The following is a 21,062-nucleotide window of genomic DNA, read 5'->3' as shown; positions in this document are numbered from 1 at the left end:
ACTCACAGCTGCCCCATACCCCTTAATTTTGAACATTTCTATCTAGATAAAATGTAAATAGTTTATTGCTTCAATTAACTTGGAATTCCAAGTAGTTGTTGGCAGTTGCGGACCTGCATTTTGGGGGCCCTGAAGCTTGAACTGTGGCCCCCTTTGCATCCAGCAACAAAGTTTGGGTAACCACTGTTATCTTCTTCAGTGGGTTTGTTCCTCGACAGATCACCACATTAAAAAGGGGGTGATAGGTACTACATCTTAGATTTTGATTAAAATTGCTGCATTGGATTATCTCACATATCAAAGTCACTGGTGTGAATAAAAAAAATATTATGCCTTATAGTTTTTGAGGTATAGGTCAGTTGGTAGAGCATGAGACTCTTCATTTCATGGTCATGGGTTCGAGCCCCACTTGGAGTGAAATATTCCTGCATTGCAGGAGGTTGAACGAGATGATCCTTTTGACTAAAGATACCTGGGATCTTCTACATGCAAAGCATGTATTCTGCTAGCAAACTGTGACCAGTTCCTCAAATATAGCGATACAGGAACATAGGAAGCTGACTTATATCAGGTCAGCCCAGTGTTGCCCGCTCTGACTGGCAGGAGCTCTCCAGGGTCTCAGGCAAAGCCTGTGCATTTTGAAATACCCGGACACCTTTATCCGTGGGCGGGGCAGTTGAAATTCTGGGTTAACTATTCAGTTGTCTTCTGCTGGGCTGCCATGAATTTTAAAGGTATCAAGTTGCCCTCCCCCCCCCCAAAAAAAGTTGTTGTTTTTTGTTTTGGCGCTTCCATTTCTACCTTCAGTCCAGGAAAAAGAACTTTTTGGCTTCAAAATTTCCAGGCCTGCTATTCCTCAAAATGAGGTTAAGCATAGAATGTGCCAAACATTTCCTCAAATGCTGTTTGATGCAGAAAGGAATTCAAACGTTCACAGCTTGTTTTGACTAAGTTTAGGGAAGTGACCTGATCCAGTTAAACTAAAAACTAAGCAGGGTCCTATTATATACTTGCTAAGCCTTCCCCCGATGTGTCTGTAAGCAGTTCCAGCTAGGGCTGAGCTTTTTTATATGGTCACATGAGCTAAGTGAACTCTTGGACACACTGTGTGTGTGCGTGTGCGCGTGTGTGTTCATTCTACATATGTTCAGTCAGGGACCTTCGTCTGAGAAACTCAGGGATTTTTACAGCCTTTCCCCACCTTAAGATACCTGTTTGAATTTCTGTGTGTTCAGAATAAGGTCATAAAAGCATAGTGATGTTGCTACTAGAGGGAAAATTACATGGGTGTGGTATATCTCAGTGGTCCTACTTCACCAGTAAGGAGGAAGACAGAGAATCTGTCCATTACATCATAGTTGTAGCAATTGAGGCAGTGTCTTTCCCCTTGATTTTAGGGAACTTCCTGTAGTAGTCCGCGCTCAGGCTTGCAGGACTTTAAAGCCAGAACCATGTCCTTAGCATAAATTGATAGCAGTGAAGTTCAGAAAGAATTTGGTGGTTTGGAGGCTTTGTGGAGAGCTCCAGGTAGAAGCTGAATTGCTGCATTTTTGAGCTAGTTGAAGTTCCTTTGTGGTTTTTAAGGTCAGCCCAACATACACTGCATTTTACAAGCCAAGTCATGTGTATTGTTGCAAACCAGCATTATTTAAAATATAGGAACAGTAATCCTTGCTTTGTCTTAAAGGGATGTTGTGAAGCATCTTAAGATGATATATGTGAGATGCTCTGAGCACTTGGAGTGCCCTATATAAATATGCATTGCTGCTTGAAAGGACGCTCTCTACTTATGCCATCTTCTGCTTTATTGTGTTTTGTTTTTAAAGTGTCTCATTTCCACTTCATTAATTCTAATTTCTGCTTGAGTTCATTCAGGCTGAAACAGAAATCACAGTCCATACCATGGTGATCTTGCAACATTTGAAGCGATCAGTATTGCTGGTTTAGTGCATAACTTTCAGAAGTCATGGTAGTTTCTGGAACAGGTCTAATCAGCAAGTGATGGGTTGTTCAAGGAAGAAGGGGGCAGAATTAGAAGCCTGTTCTGGTGGAAGATAATGCTTTTTCTTCCACCCTGTCCCACTCCTCTTCAGCAATTTCATTCTTCCAGATTATTTTCCCAAACAAGTAGCCTCCAGCTGTGGCAGAATAGCCTCAAGGCAGAACACACATCTTAAACAATGTTTCTGCCAAACCAAACTCATTTGGAGCAGCAGACATTGGTAGATAGATGAGCATTGCTTTCTAGAGATTTGTGGGAAGCCTATTCTCGATACTCAGTTTTGTTGACCTATGATCTACATCTACAACTACCTCCATGAGCATATAGCTGCATTCTGTTGTACCAACCTTGTTTGTGTGGCTTGGAGTGTGAAGCCAATGCAGGAAAAGGATTCATATATATTTGGGTGGAGGTGTTTTACATCAAATCTTGATCAATGGGAGTATGTTCTCCTTGTGCCTGTTTTTTGGTGTGTGTTTTTGGTGTGTGTAACGAAATTATTTCTATTAGTCATTCCCACATTTCAGAATAAGAATAGCTGTATAAAACAGAAGCATGGGATGGAGTTAAGACTAGACACAGATGTTTAGCAAAGCATTAGGACAAGGTTAGATTACAACTTACCCTAGCCTGACCCCTGAGCAGAGAAATTCCTGCTTTCATTTTATAGGTCATGTGTTAAACTTAATATGCTCTGGCTCACTCAGTATAGTGTAAGGATATCTGGGGAACACAGGGAGAGAAATAGAGAGTGAGACATTTGCAGAAACGGAATGAAATGTGTGGGATGCAGTCCCAGGCTTCTACAGCAGTGAACATCAATCACACCTTCCAAGAACAGGGTGGACCTGGTTCTCACTGAGGTGGCAAAGTTATGTTTGGGCTCTGCCACGTCAAGACTGTCCCGTGCTATGAAATGGCCACGCACTGAAAAAGAAAAAGGTGTGTACATATAGATATCTGGCATGCCAGAAAGAAGCCTTGGCTAGAATCTTCTTCCCTGAATCCTTGTGCTTGAATCTTGCTTGTGGGTTGCCTACAAGCCTCCAGGCAGCTACCGTGAGAACAGAATGCTGGACTAGATGGGCCATTGGCCTGATTCAGCAGGGCTGCTCTTATGTTTTTGTGTTAGCTTTCACATAAAGCCTGGAGTGAAACAGCAGAGACATCTGTACTAGGCCACAGACTTTCCCATCATGTCTCAAGTTTCTCCCACCTCCATTCCAACCTTCCTCCCAGAACAATTGTAATTTGACTGGAAAAATCAAATGGGGCTCTGTTATGACAAACGCACACACTACTACTTTTGCTACACATGGACTTGTTGATATGTGCTTTTCATCTTTCTCTACAAATTATTTAAGATTTTTACCATCCAGGTAGAACTTGAGTTCTGTATTTATTGAGAATGATTTATGCAGGCTCTCTGCCCCACCTTACTTTATAGATTGGCAGACAATAGTAGATGACCCAGTGTACAAGGCACTATGTTCCATGCTTACAGAAAGTAATTTCTTCTTTGTGGTTTTCTGTGGTGCATCACAGACAGGTTATGTGCCTGTACAGAACAGCATTTGGAATCTTCCAGAGCTAAGCTACTGAAACATTTATGTAGGCCACAAATGACTAACACAGGTAGGTATAACTAGACAAGCAAATTTTTAAAGAAATGTTAGCTGGGCTAGTAATTTTTGTGGATTTGTGTGTGTGAGAGAGAGAGACTCTGGCTTTGCTCATTATCAGAACATCCTGAGAATGCTTATTGATTGACTCATTTCTTTAATGCCACTGAAGAACAGAAGCTCAATGTATAGCTTTTAATTCATTATGAGATTATAAAATTTTGTAGGGGAAAGGGGATGCTTGTGCCAATGCAAACCTGTTTTCTCAAATGTGCCCTGATGTTTCATTATGTTTAGGTTGCCACCAGAGAAGCTGAGCTGCCAGAAGCTTGCCCTGTGAATCTTCAGGCGTTCTTATCTTAATGGATTGCTGTAACCTACTAATCTCTCCATTTGTCCACTTCCCTGTTTCGTGAGAATATTAGCCAGCACAGATCCTGGGAAAGTTACATGTAAGTCCTGCTTTTGATTCCTATTTCATCAAAAACAAAACAAAAAAACTATGCAAAGAAGTGGGGGTTTTTTCCCAACTGGTGGGGGGGGGGATCCATATAGCACTTGTTAAATCATCCTAAAAGCTGTAATTCGTCAGATAACATTAGACTGTGAATAAATTGATCTTGAAGTACTTATTGTCTCTTTAAAAACTAAATGGAGAATGTAATTTTGTCAATTTGTGGGCTTCCTAAGTATGTTTTCTGCCACAGCTGAACTTGTCACAAAGTACTTTATAAATAGCTTAGGCTTTTTTAGCTTAGACTTTTTTCTCAAAAGTAGGCTAAGTTGATGTGGTGTGTGTTTGTGCATATATATGCGCAAAACAGGGTAATATTTCAGTTGAGGTGTGGAGAGGTTGTACTGATAAATCACTTCTCAGAAACAGCCTACAGATTCAGCCAGACATCTCCCCCCCCCCCAATAAAAAATACAGTGTGGCAACTCCTGCATTTCAGTACCCAAGTATTGGCATTTTGGGGAAATCAGGGTTTTCGAAGCTTCCAAAATATACAGAGCTAGCTACATGGCAGATTCCCGGTTACTTATTTCTGTGCAAGTAGCTAGTGTGTGTTAACAGAAGAAACTAGTTGCTTGAATCTATCCCTAATGAAACAGTTGCATATAAAATGTGTACTACGTAAACACACTAGATGGATGCCTTTGGTAGCACACTTCAAATGGTGCTTAGCTTATTATTCCGAAGCAAAATCAAAGTAGGGATTTAGGAACTCATATACTCTGGTGACTTCCAATGTGTCTTTCTTGCTGCATAAATACAGAGTGCACCCCCAGGATTTTCTGGGACATCTTAGAGAGTTCTGAAGGTAACTGTTGATTCACATGAGATTGCTCTTACTCTGACTGCTCTAGGGTATCAAGAAACTTCTGGCTAGCCTTGAGCTGGGCTAGAGGATGAACGCTTCCCAACATCATGCCTAGTGATGCCTACTCAGAAACATTATGCCTCTAAATACCAATTGCTAGGGAAGAACAGCAGAAGAATACTATTGCCCACATGCCCTGCTTTGTGGGCTTTCTGTAGCTGTCTGGTTAGCCACTGAGAGAACAGAATGCTGTGCTAGATAAGCCTGTGGTCTGATTTCCTCAGGATTCTTGTCCTCTTTCTGTTTTCTGCTTTTCTTTTTGCTTTCTTGGTGACAAGGGCTGTATTTAATTAGATGCCAGGGCTGAATTTGATGCAGCGACTGTTGCTCCACGTGCTTTTCAACATAGAACTGCCCCAGTCAGGGCAAATGGAGGACATGAGCGGGTATAGAACCTCCCTTCATTTCTGCCTTTGTACCTTCCAACTTTTCAAGTGCTTTTCTTATTTTCTCTCTGAGCTGTTGACAACTCATATGATGGGCTTTTGAGAGCAGAATAATACGAGGGTGTGCTTTTTAAAATTAGACAGTGCTGTTTGTTATGCAGGAGGAGCAGTGCTAAGATAACATGCCTCTGCGCATCTGAGAATCATATGGCCCTGCGCATTTTACCAGTATCAGCCTGGAGTTCTCCCACTGTTTCCAACTGGTGAATACATGTCTTACACAGTGGACGCTCGGGTTGCGAACGTGATCCATGCGGGAGGCACATTCGCAACCCACAGCGCCATGTCTGCACATACATGGGTCATGATTCGGCGCTTCTGCACATGGCCAAAGCACAATTTAGTGCTTCTGTGCATGCACGAGCGCTGAAACCCAGAAGTAACCCATTCTGGTACTTCTAGGTTCGGTGCGGTGCGCAACCCGAAAACACACAACCTGAAGCATCTGTAACCCGAGGTATGACTGTACTGGGTTATGCCATCTGTCTATGCATCCCAGCATTGTCTACTCTGATTGGCAGTAGTATTCCAGTCAGCCTTAGATTCACCTCAGCTGGTACCTGACCCTTTTAGCTAAAGATGTTGGGGATTCAGCTTAGGCCCTTCCACATGGAAAGCACATGAGATATGACCCCTCTACTGCTTAATTTCCAGAGCTGACTTGAATTTTGGGGCGCTGTTTTGAAATTGCTTACGTCTGCATGCTTTCCCACATTCCTGTACGAGCCGTGCAACCTGTAATAATCCATTTGTAACGTACGTAATCCACTTCAAATGGACTGTTACAAGGACAAAATAACCCTCTGGCCCTCTCTTCTCCAAATGGATCTTGAGAGCAAAGGGCTTCCGCATAAAGCCAGTGAAAAGCATTATCCTCCATTCATACAATCCAAAACTTTGAAAATCAAAATAGCTGGCGATGAACATCAACGCTGCTGGTATTCACACTCCACATTCTTTTGCCTGCTCATAATTACTAGAAAGTGCTCTCGCACTGAACTGTCAGACAACAGGCAACAGTGTTGCTCACACACCGCTTTATGTATGTCCTACATGTGGATGAATGGTAGGACACAAACCAATGGCTTCAAGTTACAAGAAAAGAGATTCTGATTAAACATCGGGAAGAACTTTGACCGTAAGAACAGTTCAACAGTGAAACAGACTCCCTTTATGCTGCACCCTTAATTTGCTACTTTTATACTCCACTCTTTCTCATAAAGCAGGGTACCTGCCTCTACTACCACCCATTTTGTCCTCATAACAACCATGTTATGGTTAAAGGAGGCACCTCTGTTGTGCAGTGGGTCAGTGCGTCCGGCTGTGAACCATTGCAGGGTGCTGAATTTGATGGCCCTTGGGGTCCCTTCCAACTCTACAATTCTGTGAATGCTGTTGTTAAATAAAATGATAGTGTACCATTGGACAATTGAGTAAAAGGAAGGATATGCCTTATACTATGGACAGGAAGATTGTGCCATTGAGCTCCATGTTCAGTGTTAGCTCCCTGCTTCAAAGGTTTTGCTTAGGAGCATGTGTCAAAAGAGTGAGAAGGGGAACAAGAAAAGTCAAGCTATCCATGAGAGAAAATTTGAAACTTGTTTGTGTGTGTTAGTGTCCCTGCCTCCAGACAGCTCGTCATTTCATTCCTATTTCCTGTCTTCCACATGGACAAAAAGCCTAAATTGATGGAGCATGACTTAACATTGCCCATCCTATTCTTCCCAACCCTGCTTTGCCTGTATGACCTATGTGTCCCAGTGTAGCCACTGTTTATTGTATTTGCTTTAGTTCTACTGTGGCTCTTATATTTATCAAGGTTTGTGAACCTCAGATCTTATGGCCAAATGTGGCCCTCTAGGCTTTCCTATCTGGCTCTCAAAACACACCTTACTGACCCTTCTTTGTATCCCGAGTACTTTGCTTGGCTGGAATGTGCCTTAAACTCCCACAAGAGATTTCTGACAGTGTTGGTGATTGTGTTGTTTTTGAAGGAAGGAGTGAAAGTGAACTAGAGTCAAGGAGAGAGACAACAGTGTTATAGTAGCAGCTTGCAAGCATGGGAATGAGGACAGCTTAAATCCACAGTGTGAAAATATTGGAGCACAACTCAAGGCAACTGTAGAAAGCTTTGAAACACAAAGTTTAGGTTGGCACAATCTCATGCGCATTGGTGCAGTTTGCTGATAAGCTCACAAAAATATGGACCTATATTTCCCAGATTTGGGTCTTTTAGTTGAAGCTTCCCAATTCCGTTATGAATGTAAATGACCTCAGAACTGTCAGGTTTTTGTAAATTGGAAAGTGCCACCAGAACCACTTGTAATACTTGGGATCTTTTTTTGTCTTTGGGTATGCTGCTACTTTAGACGAGGCTGGGTACTGTGATGCCCACTATTCATAGTCATGGGGGTCATGTGATTATTTGCAGCTGCTCAGATAATTCTACCAGGATAACCCAGAAAGAATTTGTAGAATGAAAACTGCACTGGATCAATGCTCAGGAACGTGAAATATTCTGTATAAGGACATCTGTCATTCACACTCCTGGTCTCCCTAGCACAAGTTTAAACTACCCCTTTCTTGAAAACGGCTTCACACATTGCACTTTTCATTCAGATGTGCAAGTGAACCACTTTTATGTGTACCCAGGAACGTTCATGTGTGGGCGTGTGTGTTCTCTTTGTGCATTGTACAGCTCCAGGCTCCCATGTGCATGCTGTGGCATGTGTCCACCATGTAACATTTGAAGGGGCCCAGCATCTCTAAGCCTATTCTGTACTTGGAAAGTATCAAGTACACTATTCAAGGATAACCATCTTTGGATTCAGATTTGGTGAAGGATTTATGGCCTGATTCAAGAACATGCCACAGCGGCAAATGGAATATTTAGAGGAAAGCAGGCTGCATACACGCCAGTGCAAGGTTGAAAATCAGTACATAATGCTGGCACAGCCACCACTGTACTTCAGATTGCAGGCAGTACTTCAGAGTAGACACTTAGGATGTGAATTAATGTGCTTAAATCTTTGTGCTAACGGAACAAAGAAGCTGATTAAAGGTGTATGGCAAGCATGAATCATACATAGTGGTGCCTAACGGAATAGTGTGTGTGTGTGTGTGTGTGTGTGTGTGTGTGTGTGTGTGTGTGTTAAACGAGTGGGTTTTGAGCCAGCAAATGCTGTCATTATGGCTACTTTTAGCAAGTGCTGCATTCTTGCTTCAGAGCAGTCCATTTCACATAGCGTTACAAGATTATTGCCTTCTGAGCTGTAGCTTGAAGCATTTTGGTTGCTTTTGCATTTGAACAACACTTAACTTTTAATGTTGAAATTCGTTTTTGAAAAAAATGCTAAGGTCATCATATAACATTAAAAGTATAGTGTTGGTTTTTATATAGTGCCAGTAACATTGAGAGCACCTTGAGGCTTCTTAAGGTTTAATCATCCATCATTCTTGAAGAACATAGGAAGCTGCCTTATACAAGGAAGCAAGTGCCTTATAGCTCAGTATTGTCTCCACTAAATGGGCAATGGTTCTTGATGGTTTCAGGCAGAGAACCTTCCCAGCTGTACCTGAAAATGTCATGGATTTAACCTGGGACCTTCTGCATGCAAAGCAGATGCTCTTCCACTGAGCTATGACCCTTTGCAGTTTCGGTTTCGCAGCTTTCAGAAAATTGCAACATGTTCCCTCACTTCCCAAAGAAAATACTAGTATCTATGCATACTAGCATGCATAGATCTCAACCTCCTGGTTGTAACACTGACCCCAAGGATTATTGCTGAATCCGCAGTATGAACTACCCATGTTCTAGCTGATGACTGCACACATATGTATATTCTCACATCACATTTCACACGTGTGTCTCCCCCACCCCACCCACCTTTTTTTTTTGTTTTTTTACACCACAGCGTGGGAATTGACATTGTTTCGAAGTGGTTGGAGTTGTACAAACTGAAGCTTAATCCAGACGAGAACAATGCACTATTGATTCAGGTTTCTTGTGATCTAGGAATAGGTGTCCAATCTGTATTGGACAGGTAGTGCTCCTCTTTCTTAAAAAGTTCTCAGCTTAGTGGTGATCCTGAATGGCCAACAGCAGCGGCCAGGGACGCCTTTTATCAGTATGTGAATTGCATCCTTTCCTTGAGAAGTCAGACCTTGCCAGCGTCATTCCCACTGTAGTCACCCTGTATGCTCTGATGTTGGGACTGCCTTTAAAAACAGATAGGAAGCTTCATCTGGGGCAGAATGTGGCTGCCAGGATATTACTAGAACTGGCAGATTGTACACATAATTCCAAAATTATGCCATCTACATTGGTTTCCGCTTTGTTTCCAGGCTCAATTCAAAGTGCTAGCTCCCTAAATTTTTCATCGTTAAAGATCAAAACCAGCACTTTGAAGTAGTTTCTGAAAAGACTGCAACCAGACTATATATTAATCATCCCCACCCGCATGAAACTTGCCTGACTCATAAGATCCTCTTCTGTGGCCAGCTGAGTTCCATCTGCCCCTGCCATTAGAAGTGTGGTGGTGGGCACAAGGGACAAGTCCTTTTTTATTATTATTATTTTGCAGCGCCAGAAAAATAGTTGTTACAACCACCGTCGGTTTACCGGTGTGCCACCTTTTCCCTGATAAACAGCACCCAGAGTGGCTTGCAGTAGCCTTTGAACCAAGTGCAATTGACAAGAATATGCATAATAAAATGTATCACCGCAGCATTCCAAGACAGTCAGTTAACAATTCAGTTTAGAGCATATGGGAATAGTATAAATTGGGGTTGTGCATTCCAGCCAGGCAAAAACACTCAAGGTGTGAAATAGGACCCCTGAGGGGTGTGGCCTGGGGAGAGTCCCAAGGGCCAGATGGAGAGGCTGGGGGGGCACATTTGGCCCCTGGGCATGAGCTTCTACATCCCTGAGTTAATGTTTCAGTCGGCTCTCCAAAACCCCTGAGGTTAATAAATACAATATTAAACTAAGACTGGACAATCCACTAAAAATAAGAAATTAAGCTACAGTAATAAAAATCCTGAAACAGGATTCAAATTAACCACAGTATAATTTACCAACCCACATTACAGAACAGGATAACAATGTAAAGCGAAATATTTATCACAATCCGTTTCAAAACAGATGAGCAGAACGTTAAGTCCACAATCGGCGTATCATGAACCCGACAAAAAGCATATCATATTGATACATTCAAAATTATACTTATATTAAACAGTCCTTTTAAACTCATGCTTAATAATAATAATAAAACACCAGATTTAGCAGCAGAAAATTAGAACTTTAGGAATTGGGTGCTTTAACCAGAGGCAGGAGCAGTTGGTATGGTTTAGCCTGGTTTGTATGAGAGCTGCTGCTGGAGTCTTTAATCTGAGATATTATAACCCAGAACTGCAGCAGTAACAGCAGCCCTCATAGAGATTAGGCCAAACCATGCAAATTGCCTCTCTTCTTATCCGTTTCTCAAGACTCTCCCAAGGCTTTGCCCCCTCCCCAGCTCTACTATACACCCTCCATCAGTGCTTTTGCCTGGTGAGAATACGTATGTCCTTAAACTGTGATAAGCCTCTGACTTCTGTGTAGCTAGACTGTAGCCTGTTGGACAAAAAGTAAACATGACATCTGTTGCTCTGCCCACTTTTGCTTCTGGTTCAACTCACTTTTGCATGTTGCCCCTTGGAAGTTGCCCACAAGGAAATGCAAGCCTTGGACTAAATAAGTTTTAACCCCCACTCCCCCAATCTATGCTTTGTTGCCCTTTTTTGACGTGCATTTGAAAGCAGGCTCCCATCCACGTTCTTGCACAGGTCTTGCATGAATCTTTCTTGATGTATATACTCAAGCAGAGCTGGATCAGAGCAGCATGGTTGCAGATGTGTGCTGGAAATTGTTCTGCAAGGGGAAGACATGGGCTCAATAACTCTTCATATATAATGTTATCGGAAGGTGTTGAACGGTCAGCCATCTGTCACTGTCATACAGGATAATAAAGCTAATGGAACTGCTGACACTTGAAATAGGACAGCATCATAGTGAGAAACTGCTATTTCCCTTTTTTATGCCTTTGCTGGAAACTGCACTATGCAGACACTAAATTAAGATAAATGCCATTTGTAACCCCACTGAACATAAAATTAAAGCTTGGAAGCCATTTCACTGTGCATATTGGATGCTTTTAAATATTCTAGCTTTTGTTCCCTGCTTCCAGTCGTTTTCTCCATGTCCTAACACTAATGTGAAATGTCCCTTAAGTTACTGTAATGCTAAATTATTTCTCCCCCGGCCCCCCAGCTGCCTACCAGACGCTGCTTGTAGCGTTTTCAGGTTGCAACCTGTGTATACTTCTTCACATCCCAGATTGGTAGGACCCCCCCCCCCACACACACACACAATGTTGGAGGTAACTAGAAGGGGTGCAGTTTCATACGTTGGCATTGGGCAAAGAGAGCTCCGTGGGGAAAGAGCCAAAAATTGCAAGCTTCAGATACTTGCTTCGAGACTGTAGCAACAACAACAAAAGAGTATATTTTAAAATGGTTTGTGGTGGTAGTTTCTTTTGTACCTAATAATAGCCAGGGTTAGATAGAGGCACTGGGAAAATAATCACAGCTGGCCCTCCATAAATCTTGCCCCAGTGATGAACATTTCCCTGTAGGTCACTCGCTGTCTTTTATGGACCGTAAAGTTTCCCATAGAATCCTTCACATGCCAAGCGCTAGTCATTTATTTCAAGACAATTTCAATGAAAGATTACTTAAAAAGACGATACTAGTGAAATCCACTTTCCCTAACCTTAGCCAGTGAAACTCAAATTCTTCTCACCACATAAGTTTTAATTTTACTGCAGTTTCAATACTTCCTTCTGTGCTCGTCCCATACTGTACAGTCATTTAGTGTCTGATCTGAGGGCATTGTGGTTGCAGCTTGAGTAAGATGTGACCCATTTTTCATAACACTTCTAAATGCTACAAATACCAGACGTATTTGGAACTTCTACAACATGAAATAATCTTCAGAAAGCACGTTGCTGCTGCTGTTAATTTATTATATAGCACTTCTAGTTTTAAGTGCTTTTACAGTAATCGTTTGTTAATCCCCTCATTCATCCTGGCATTGCGCTCTGTGGGAAGGGTCAGTTTTAGTCCTGTTTTGTCCCTAAGGGGGACAAAACATTTAAATCTGGGCAAGTGAGTGAAGGCCCAAAAAGGTTCGCAATCCCTGCACACAGCCATCTCTTCTCAGTAGGTGAAGTGAGGCAGCCACATCAGACAGCTGATTTTCAGTGCTATGAAAGAGCAGCAAATGGTTAGTTATTTTATTAATGTCATTTTTGCTGCTGGGGGAGAGAAACTTGTGGGATTTTTTTTGCCTCAGGTGCCAAAATAGCTTAATTTGCAGGGTGGGAGGCATTTGCTACTCTACCTCAGGCAAAAAAATGCTTTGGGCTGGCCCTGATTAATCATTAGCTTATTTACAGTGACTAGAGGAGAGTTCACATTAAGCCATGTCATAATGGAAGGTCAATGGACATAACAATGTGCAATTTCAGAAAGGGGGTTAAGGGGGGGGAAGCTGGCTTTCTGAACTGTCTTCATCCAACTGTGTCTGCTCTCAAGGTGGGTTTCTGCTAAATAGGCAGAAGATGTAAGCGAAGTTAGTCATGTGCGTGTTAAAAGAGAATTGCTTCTGAAATGCATGTATTTCACGGAAAGAAAAAAAATTAGGTATGCATGAGACCCACAATGGGGGGAAAGGCGCACGGTGTTGTGTGTCATATGTATTAAAAATTAGTCTAATTTGCAAAGCAAGTTCTGAAGTACAGTATTTATTCCCAGCATCATGCTTGACTGTACAATGTTTCTGTGTCTTCAGGTACGATTATGACTGCTGGGGTTTTTTCTTCTCACTGTAATCTATTTTCTGGGAGGGGCCATAGCTCAGGGGCTCACGGCACCAGATCTGCATGCAGAAGGTCCCAGGTTTAATCCTTATCATTACTGGGGGAAAATATTGTGTAGAGGGTGATGTGAAAGACATTGAAAGCTTCTGCCAGCCAGAATGAATCATACTGGACTACATAGACAGATATTCTCTAACCAGCCATAAGGCAAGTTTGTACATCGTTTATGGGTGGACCATTCATAAAACTCCCCAGCAATAAGTTGCTCGGCAGCTTCTTTGTTAACTATTTACAATGTGCATAATCCAGACAAAGTTAAGCACTTGGACAACTAATTACGGTAATTTCAGTGGAAGAGTTAAGAGCCTTCTTCAATAGCTGCCGCTGAAATAAGGGGTATTTAAAAGGGCTTGAAAGTGACTGCATACTATGCGGTGTTTCCACATAACCTCAGCCTTTTCCATTTGAAATACAATGCTACCCGTCCTTACGGCGGGGCTTTATGTTTTACTGACTGTCCGTGTATGTTTATTTGTTCATCTCCATTTATGAATCACTTCCTATGAAACAACTCAAAGCAATCATTTAAAATGTTACCATTGAAAACATATGAAAAACAAGTTTGTATACGAGAACCATTTAAAATCTAATACAGATACTGACTAGCATGTTCCTCAGTGCTCTGATTAACAGTAGTGATCATATAGGTATATAGCAGGGAATCATGTATAGTTTGGGATTCCCCCCTCCCTCAGAGCAAACGTTAACATATCACCTCATCGTCTTGACATGTTTTCTGCAGCTTTTGCCGATTATTGCTTTGGCATCTGCATGTATCAATTTACAGCAGAGATTTCCATAATGGAGCCAATCCTAGACGACCTCTAGCCTGCATGAAACCCTTACCTCATGTCCTCAAGGGCGACCTAGATTCATGTGGGCAGAGAACTGCTCCAGTAAAGTAGAAAGAGAGTGAGATAGGAGATCCAATTATAAGGAGCAAAAGTGGTGTTCAGGTGAGGAATGCAGAACCCAGACTGATTCCCTTTTAGCGCTGGAGTCTCTAGTTGTGGGGAAATAACCTGTTGGAAGAGTCAAGCAATGAGAAAGAGGATATTCTGTCCGCATCCCGCCCCCTTTTGGTTCATAAACCGGACCTACCTACATACATTTCCTTCCTGCTTCCTAGGTGATTTCAGCAAGTCTGATGGTGACACAGGGATCTGTCACCATCATATCTAGTTCAAACCCAAGCTCTATACATTTCCACCCCCTATATCTGTTCATCAAGAAGCAACTACGTTTTTGGGTGGCGAGGGCAGATGGAGAGGAAGAGACTTGTTCTGGTTTGGTTTTAAGTGAGCCATCAGTCTGGGTTTCCCCCCCACTCTTTGTCTTTGTTGCATTTTTTTACTTGCCTTGTAGGTGTTGGAAGTGTGGGCGGACAAGAAAAATTAGTGGTTTTAATAAGACTTTCCATCTATTGCCCTTTTGTGTACAACTGAAAATAAAGACTCATATAATCTGGAGCCGTAGACCAAACATAGTCAGTCTGTTAAATGCTCACAGTTGGCTGGCTTGCAATCCTGCCTCTGTCTGTCTGGTAAGATCTATATTTTGTATTTGGCAGCTAACTCAGTTGAATTGAAAGAGGGTTTTCAGGTTAAAATAGCAGTTGTTCTCTATGAGATAAAGTATTTGAACTTGCTTACTCAAAAAAAAAAAAAGGAAAATACTGTGGATGTGTAAAATAATTTTCAAAGGTTTGGCGTAAGTGGCTATGAAGCCTTGTATTCTTGGGTAAAATTTATCACCCAAAGTGCAATTGTGCATTTAACATGGATCTGGATGCAAAACCTACATTTCTAGACAAAGCCAAGATCCATCAAGCATTGGCACCAGATGGTTGTTGTAGGCAGGGCATGAAAGTGACCGGTATCACCTGTTGTTTCTTTGCCAGCATCTGGTAGTCAGGGATATTCTGTACAGTACATTCTGTACATCGAGGTTCTGTTTACAGGTCTATAGACCTAGGCTTGAATCCACTTGTGTCCTTCCATTCATGCCTCAACTGATGGTAGAGAAGACCCAGCCTTTGCCCATTTCCCTGTCTTCTTTGCATCTTCTTGCGCCTTCTGAAAATCTCTTCCAGATGTTTGAAGGATCATACAAGATAGCATGGAAGGTGATGCACAGCTCTGCAAGGAGAAGGGGAAATCATCTCCCCACCTCTTCCATTAGAAGAGGCTAATGCTCTTTGGTAGAGCAAAGGCTCTTTGGTAGACAGAAGGACATAACTGGATACAAACCCTAATCTCTAAATCTATGGTGGCCATGTTAATTGACAGTGGTTTGTTTGCTTCTCATTACTGTTGTTTGTTTGTTTGTAGAATTTATATCCTGCCCTTCATCACAGGCAACCTTTCAATGGGTCATTTATTAATGAAATGAACACATACAAGAAAAACAATCAAGAAAACAATTAAAACTACGTAAACAATCTAAACCCTCACATTCAATGTGCTCCTTGAGCAAAATACACTTGAGGGCATTTGTCTTAGCTGGTTAATTTGTTTGTTTGGACTTTTGGCGATTACAGATCTGAGAAGTTGAATATGATCACTTGCAGGGTTTCTGTTTGTTGTGTTTTAACTTTTTGTGTAATTGGGATTTGAATTGTATCCCTTTAATAATATATGTCTCCTGAAGACATTGCTGTATCAGGAGATGAACAATCTGAATGATTATTATAATATAAAAATCAAGCAAGTGGCTTGATATATCAATCCCCATCACCACCCAAAAGATAAAGGAAAAGGAAGGGTGATTTTAGCTATGGGACAGGGTGGCACTTGCAAGGCTTTAGTTCTGGTACAGAATGTCCTAAATAGCTCAGGGCCCAGTTACCTGAGAGAACACCTTCTCATCTGTAAACCAGCCTTTATGTTAAGATCAGCCAGGGAAGCTGTCCGGGCAGTGTCACTTATTCCTCATGTTTGATTATCAGTGATGCAAGGGAACGCTTTCTTGGTTGTGGCAGCTCAGCTTTGGAACTCCCACACTTTCTGAGATATGCCTGGCACCTACATGGTTTCATTCACCCAAGCTTGGGGTGCAGTGCAATGATCTGACTGGATGTTTCTATAGTTCTTGTAATTTATCTGCCTTGTTTTGTGCTGTTGTATGCTGATTTTAAGTTGCTGGTTTTAATGTACCATATTTTTTGCTGTATAAGACGCACTTTCCCCCTCCTAAAAAGTAAGGGGAAATGGGGATATGGAGCGAATGCAGACGGGAGTCTTTGCTCAGCGCTCCCTTTAAAGAGCCGCGCGGAGTGTGTGTGCGGCTCTTGGGGGCTTTTCCCCGAGGAGGGAGAAGGGCTGCCCTTCTACCTTCTCGGGGGAAAGTCCCCAAGAGCCGCACACACACTCCGCTCGCTCTTTAAAGGGAGCACGGCTCTTGGGGAGCCTTAGCCGCGCGCAGCCTCTCCTGGGCAGGGGATGAAGGCTCCCCTTGCCTGGGTGAGGCTGCGCGCCACTAAGCCAGAAGCCAGGACAGCCAGTATGTCTTACTGTTACTCACTCTGGAATGGTCATTTGCGATGAAGAGTGAGATATAACTTTTTCAAAGAAAGAAATGTTTTAAATAAATCAAAAAGCATTTGGAGGGGGAGTTCCTGTAGAAATAGCCAACTGCATATTGAGTTCACCCCTCCCCTCTGTAATGGGCAAGACACTGATAAATATATATGAGCTTCCGATGTACTACTTTAGCTGTAGTTTGGTTGCAATCATATGTAAAGCATGGTTGTATGAGTAGGCCAAACTACACACAAAAAACGGGTCTGTGAAAGGATCTCATGACATTTCTATTTTTCTTTGAACAAATAATGGAGTCCTTTGGTTTTGAGTGGAACTGTGATGCTAAGGAGGGTTTTAAAATATCCTCCTCGCCATGCCATTTCACAAATCTAAATCCTTCTCAGTTGTTCTTTCACCCTGGAGGGGGAACATACAGTTATCACTTGAAGTTTAGACCTTAGGATATCTTTATGTTTGTTTTTGGAGAGCAACAGAAGTCTATTTTAAGCAGTTGGCTAATAAAATTTCTATGCATGGGTGACTGTTTTGCGATTATAACCTTTCCAAATTGAACAGTCACCTATAAAATGAGTAATATTGGAAATGCTTAAATTTAACTCGCTTTTTGCATTTAAGCTTCTAGCTCCGTGCCACAGAATTCATTTGAAATTACTGTGTGCCTAGTCAGACACGTCTCTGAAAGGGGTTGAGTTGGTCTTGGCCGTACACAGACTTCTATCAGTCTATTCCTCTCCCCCGCCCCCGCCCCCACCCCCAATTCTGGAGACAAGGCAGGTGGTTCAGGAAGATCCTGCTCAAATGAACTTACTATTGTATTGGGTCAGGTGTTGCTTTTTACATAACCAGAGAGGAAGAGTAGAGATGACAGCACCTGTGAGCCTATGACTCTTTCACTTATTGATTATACCCAACTAAATTCTACTCAGAATAGACCCACTGAAATAAATAAACATAAGTTATTTAAGTGTGTTGATTTCAACTGTCTACCTGTGTGCGTAACATTGCCTATCACCCTGATTGTTTAAAATACTTATACCCTGCTTTTCTGCTTTGTATCAAGGCGGTATACAGCAAAAGGGTGTATATCTGTCTAGGACCTATACAAACCCCTAACTTTAAAAAAGAAGCAGCAAAGATCATATTCCACCAGCAATCCGCTTCCCACATCAGTATGCAGAAGAACTACAGAGGTTTATAGATGTTTCCCATTCACAGTGGATGACCTAATCTCCGCATAATGCTTGATGGCGGCAGCTCAGTCCAGCCAGTGTCGCTTTAGTTGAATAATATACAGCATTTAGCAGTGCCACACTATAATAATGTATTTTGCCTGTGTATCTCTGCTCTCTGGCCACAATCTAAGGATGCTTGCTTGAGGAATGCTGTGTAGCACTTACAGCTAATGGCAGAATCTTGTGCGTAATTGGAATTCTCAAATAAGGAGTGCGGAATATAAATGCAACGAGGGCATTTCAACAGAGCTCTGTAATTGGGGATGAATGGAGTAAATTTGTACACATGTGCTGCGAAAGGGCACATTGGAAGGTGAAACTGCACACTCTGCAGTGAATGAGGGATGAAAGCCAATGTATCAGTGTCATGGCATGACAGTGTAGAGTATAAATGATATTGTCACTGAGTACTGCAGCAGGTATCGAGGGAATTCCACTCCAGTGAATTACATTACTTAGGCAGACCTGAAGGCATTGTGTCTGAATGAGTGGAGGGGAAAAGAGAGGTTGTCAGCATAAAGCAGAAGACGTTACAGTACAACTGGCTGCAGGGTTTGGAAATTGGTGCATTTCTGAAGTTTACCATGTTAAAGCGTTTCAGGGCCCTCTGCGTTTAATTTTTTGCAAGTTTGTGTGTGTCAGAATACATTCTTATTCTCTCTGCTGCTGTTACTTGAATTAAAGGGCCTGTTTTGCAGAGGATATGGGCAGTAAGCCAGGGTTGTAGCCCAGTCAAACATATTGCAACAAAAGCATATACACCAAAATGATTAGGAATGTGGGGTCTGTCACAGACAAAAAAAGTATCCTGGAATTGCCCCCCCTCCCACTCTCTTCTGTGCAATTCAACATCTCTTTTAATAACACATAGAAAAATGAATCCTCCAGGACTATTAGAAACAACACCCACCCAAGCCTCAAATTGATATATAAGACTTAAGATTTATATATAGTTTAAGCTGCACTGTGGCCAAAGTGTTGCATTTTTGTTCCTTTTTTAAATGATACAAAAGCAGCAAAGGACTAATATTTTTCCATAGAATGCTTTCCCATAGAATGCGTGTCTTAAGAAAACTTGTAGAGCTTTTTTTTTAATGCAGAGCTTAATGTATAACCATAATCCCACCTATGACTCTTCCCAGAAAAGAAAGAAGACATCAGTCACCCATGTACTATGTTTCTGTTGGATGTTTTGGACCATGACAAACCCACATGTCCAGGAAATTACCCCTGTGAAAGATCATTATTTACATACGACCTAATGAAGTTCAAACTGCAACCCTATGTGCCAATATCCTACACTGTCCCCCAATGCTTAGGAGCACAATTTTGAATTGCTGTGATACTTGTGGTGTAGATTGAATTCATTTGTTTTGGGGGGGGGCTTTCAACATTCTGAACATAAGCTGTGATGCCTACTGTGTCTCATTGTTTTAATGATCTTGTTCACTTGCTCACCCCTTAGGATCAGATACAAGGAGAGTAACACAAGCCATTGTAGCATGGAGTCACATTTAGAGAGATCTAGTCAATCATCCACTATCCTCTTCTCTTCCTAGTTCAACAGTAATTGCCAACCACCGTACTTTCCGAAAAGTTAGAAATCTACCTCTGCGAAAGCTGAGATACTGGATGCACTGCAAATCATGCAACTTTGGTAAACATATGTGAAACTAAGAAAATGAGTGGGTGAGCGCTTGGCTGGAATTGTCCATATACATGACATATATGTGATCATGGTTCTATCGAGACCTTTGCCAGGTTGGTAGTGTGATGTTTCCTGTCTTTTGGGAGAGATTTTCAGAGGACAGTGGCAGAGTGTGTGCGTGACGCTTTCAGTCTTCAGTCTTCAATCTGTGTTCTACTAGTAGGGACTTTTCCCCCAAGAATTGCATCTTGTAAATAGTACAGTTTTATTTTATAAGCTTACAAATATATATCAGCATTGTTACAGTGCTTCCTTAGCATTCAGAGCACTTCCAGTGTATTATCATATTAATTCTTTTTAAAGCCCTGTAATGTAGGCCAGTATTATTTATTATCCTCATATTGCAGATTTGGAGAATACTGAGAGAATACTGTTTTGTTTTAAGCTCTCTCTTGAGTTCATGGCAAAGACAAAATTTGAACTAGGTCCACAACTCAGCTTCTCTCAGCCACTGCAGTACACTACCTCTCTAGCATAGCATTCCAAGGGATCACAAGGAAATCCTCAGAGTGGTATGCATGTGAACACCAGAGTGGTTTTTATTTTGTGTTCACAGAGTCATATCAGTCTCATTAACAACATACACATTCACAGGATCCAGCAGGTGAATGTGTGCGTCTTTGGGGAGGCATTCACTGTTGCACTGACTAAGGGAATTGTTCTGTCTGGCAAGCTGATATGCTTGCCCTGGCAGAACAATTGCCCTAGCATGACATCAGATTCCTCCCTAAAAATCCACACTCCTTAAAGACACTCCCTCTCCTCCCCATGCATGCTGTTCTGGGGGTTCTCCTGATCCAATTTCAGGGGGTGCGTAGGGGGAGAGGGGAAGTCCTATTGCAGAAACACTTACACAGGGCTTCCATTGTTGGGACTTATCTGTTGAATTTTACCCTTAGTTTTGGAAATTCACAAGGTGCATTTCCCAGCATTAAAGAGAATGTAGAAAACTCATGTAAAGAACTGTGCACATAGCAGAGCTCTGCAGAGCTTTGTGTGGTCCCTCTCATGGATGAAATGGGATGCTGTGTCTGTGTGCTTTCAGATGCAAATTATGATCAGTTCCTTCATCCACAATAGCTTAAGTATGCTGTGTATTTCTGTTTTTCCATGGTTTCTTCTGGAATCTCTAGCAAGATTTTGCTCAAG

At 42.0% G+C, this 21,062-nt stretch overlaps 1 protein-coding gene across 4 annotated transcripts in view; it reads left to right on the top strand.

Moving 5' to 3' along the window:
- The window catches only part of BACH2 (BTB domain and CNC homolog 2), a 180,104-nt gene that overhangs the window by 95,703 nt on the left and 63,339 nt on the right, over positions 1 to 21,062 (top strand). For 3 of the 4 annotated variants that reach the window (XM_053381465.1, XM_053381466.1, XM_053381467.1), the window contains exon 2: positions 3,922 to 4,076. The exons of the other annotated variant lie outside the window; for it this stretch is intronic. The gene's annotated coding sequence lies outside the window, so the exon portion shown is untranslated. The remainder of the gene's footprint in view (positions 1 to 3,921; positions 4,077 to 21,062) is intronic. 4 annotated transcript variants of the gene reach the window in all.

This window comes from Podarcis raffonei, chromosome 3 (genome assembly GCF_027172205.1).
Source record: "Podarcis raffonei isolate rPodRaf1 chromosome 3, rPodRaf1.pri, whole genome shotgun sequence".
NCBI lineage: Eukaryota > Metazoa > Chordata > Lepidosauria > Squamata > Lacertidae > Podarcis > Podarcis raffonei.
This window is presented reverse-complemented; position numbering and strand designations above follow the sequence as displayed.